The sequence below is a fragment of the Corvus cornix genome, chromosome 2 (assembly GCF_000738735.6).
Source record: "Corvus cornix cornix isolate S_Up_H32 chromosome 2, ASM73873v5, whole genome shotgun sequence".
NCBI classification, from domain to species: Eukaryota; Metazoa; Chordata; class Aves; order Passeriformes; family Corvidae; genus Corvus; species Corvus cornix.
Genome location: NC_046333.1, coordinates 18,266,183 through 18,268,988, shown reverse-complemented (window position 1 = coordinate 18,268,988; position 2,806 = coordinate 18,266,183). Strand labels below are relative to the sequence as shown.

Genomic DNA, 2,806 nt, shown 5'->3' with positions numbered 1-2,806 from the left:
CCGGAGCGGCCGCGCCGCCTGCCAGCAGGGAACGGGCCTGGAACACGTCCCGCCTCGGGCGGAGAGGGACCCGCAGGGCACCGCGGTGTCCCGGTCCTGCCCGCCGGGCCCGGGGCGCGGCGGAAGCCCCGCAGCCGCCTCTGCCGCAAGGCTCCCGTGCCCCCCGCCTCTCTTCACCCGGCTGCGCGGGCTTCGTCCGCCGCGGAGAAACGGGGCCGCCGGTCTGCGCGTTAACACCGCGCCGCGGAGCGCCGGCCACAATCACACTCGTCAGAGATTACAATAATCCTCCTCGCAAACGGCGTTTGTTCCCGAGTCTCGTCTCCCACCCGGGCTGTCCGCTGGCGATCGTTCGAGTGCTGGCTGGAGCGCCGTGAGCGCCTCCCGGAGCAAACCCCAGTCGCCCGGCAGCACCGCTCGTTACCCCGGAGCAGCTCGAAGACTGTATTTTCCTTCGCACCTCCCGCCGCGGGAGAAGGGGGTGCAGAAACTCTGGGCACTCGGGTCCCCGCCGGCCTCAGGACACAGCCGGCGGCCACAGCCAGCGGCGCTCGGGGCCGCTCACAACCACCGCATCGCCACGGAGCGGCAGGAGCAGGTCTCGGGTGTCCCGCATCCCTCGCCCCGGAGCGGCGGAGCACGGCCGCGTGGCCCCGCAGGAGCTGGGGCGCCGTGGGCAGGGCACCCGCTCTGCGGCGGGGCTCCGCGCTCGGTGCTCAGCGCTCGGTGCTCAGCGCTTGGGGCGGGCCCCGCCGCAGCTGGGGCCGCCGCGCTGCGCTCCCCGCCGGGGGCCCCCCTGCCCGGCAACACGCGGCGCCTGCAGGGCCGCCAGCGCTAATCTCACATCCTCCCCCGGCGCACACGCATAAAACGACGGCCGGCGGCGGGGGCGGCGCCGAGCCCAAAAGTAGAACCCGTCCCTGGGTGGGCTCGAACCACCAACCTTTCGGTTAACAGCCGAACGCGCTAACCGATTGCGCCACAGAGACTCCGCTGCACCGCCCTCCGCCCTACTACTCAAGTGCTACAGAGCCGCGCCAGCCGCGCCCCCGCCGCCTCCTTGCCCCTGCCGTGACTACAGGCGGCCACCACGGACACACCGAGCCCGGTACCCTAAACTGCGAGCCTCGCGACACGCAAAAAATCCACTGAGGAAACAGTGAAAACGGCGGCTTTTCTTCTCCTACCCAATAGGAAAGACTACTTCCCAAAATCATTGTTCGCAGCAATGCTCTTTATTTTTGGGAATAAATTCACGAATCTGACTTAAAACTGCTTCTTCTTGGATGCTGCTAACTGATGAGTTACACATAATTTCCAAATAGCATGGCAAAATTGCCCTATTAATATATTTAGACGGAAATTTTAAGCGACTTCAGGGAACAGTTAGACTGTCCAAAACAGGCAGCAGTCCTCTGCAGTCCTCTATGTGTGCAGGTTAAGGGTATTTACTGTTCTAAGTGCTGGAGCTGTGAAGAAGAGTTGACGTTCCTATTTATTATTTTACTAAAATCTTCTTCCCAGAGTACCTTACAGTAAATCTATATCTATAGCTCTGCGAGTACAAAGTTTCACATCCGAACCTGAGCAAATGTTTCCCCTTTGATTTCACAGACTGATAGTGTTTGAATCTCTTTGAAGTCTCACAATATTGTTTGCTTCATATTGTCCCTATGCCTCCCTGAAGCTCTGCCTGATGGCTCTTTTGCCCGTTAAAAGCTGTTGGGGTCGCGCAGGCACATGGCAACCACAACACCAGGACTGGCACTGACTGCTTTCCAAGCAGGGCTGCTTATCTCCTGGTGTCCATCCATCCATGACCAAGAAGTCCCAGCTCACTCCTGAAACCTTGGAGTCTCATATTTTGCACAATACCTTGCTCATCAACACTGTTTGCCTTCATTCCTCATCCCAGTGAATAATTTTGCACCGATCATTTACTGATCATAGCTCAGCCCTTCCAGTTTTTCCAATGCTTTGAAAAGACCTACATAAATGTCAGCATTGTCTCAGGATGGCTTGATTTTCTTTTGTTGTGTATTTTTGACTGACACAATTTAAAACCTGGAAGAGAAAGACAAGATATGCAAGCCCTGAAGAGTAATGAAAACAATGATTTTAAAGATTGCTTTTTGGGGCACCATGCCTCCTGCTGCATATTTTCCTATCCAGATATCTGCTATTCCCAGGGTCAGAAGAATCAGGCCACAGGCTGGACCACTTCTGCTCTGTGTAGGAGGACAAGCAAACAGTCCTGTGATTTTAGGCACTAGCCAATGGGTATTAAGTGGAACAAACAAGATTTTGGTCTGACTAAAGGCCTAACCCATAGATCTACAGACCTGTAGGCTGGGTGTGGATTTTGGGCCCTGAAATGTTTTACTTTATACACATGAATATTCACATGAGTTGTAATGAATATAGGCTATTTTCAAATGCTGTGTCTAGAGGCCAGATCTAAAAAAGATATTTGCTATGCTGATACTGAACACAATCTCTAACTCTGAGCTGTCTCACCTGCTGTTAGACATTCAAGGCTGCCTGCTCAATGCACGGGACAGTGAGAAGAGTGCTGTCGGTGAGGCTATGCAGTCACTTGGCACCTTTCTTCTCAGCAGTCTTCCTCACTGAATCTCAGAGTCTGTCATTTAAAGTCTTACAAGGTAAAAAAGAAAATAAAAAGAACATACACAACTGTGAATATTACCCCTTCAAGCTTGAAACCCACAGGTCAGCAAAAGATCCACACATGGATGACTTGGCTGACTGTCAAAGCACAAACCAGTGAGACACTGTAGCAGAGGGC

At 54.7% G+C, this 2,806-nt stretch overlaps 1 non-coding gene across 1 annotated transcript; it reads right to left on the bottom strand.

Annotated features, from left to right (window-relative positions):
- Positions 1-915: 915 nt before the first annotated feature.
- On the bottom strand, positions 916-989 carry TRNAN-GUU. The gene has a single exon. It is a non-coding gene; the product is annotated as a tRNA-Asn (tRNA).
- Positions 990-2,806: the final 1,817 nt, after the last annotated feature.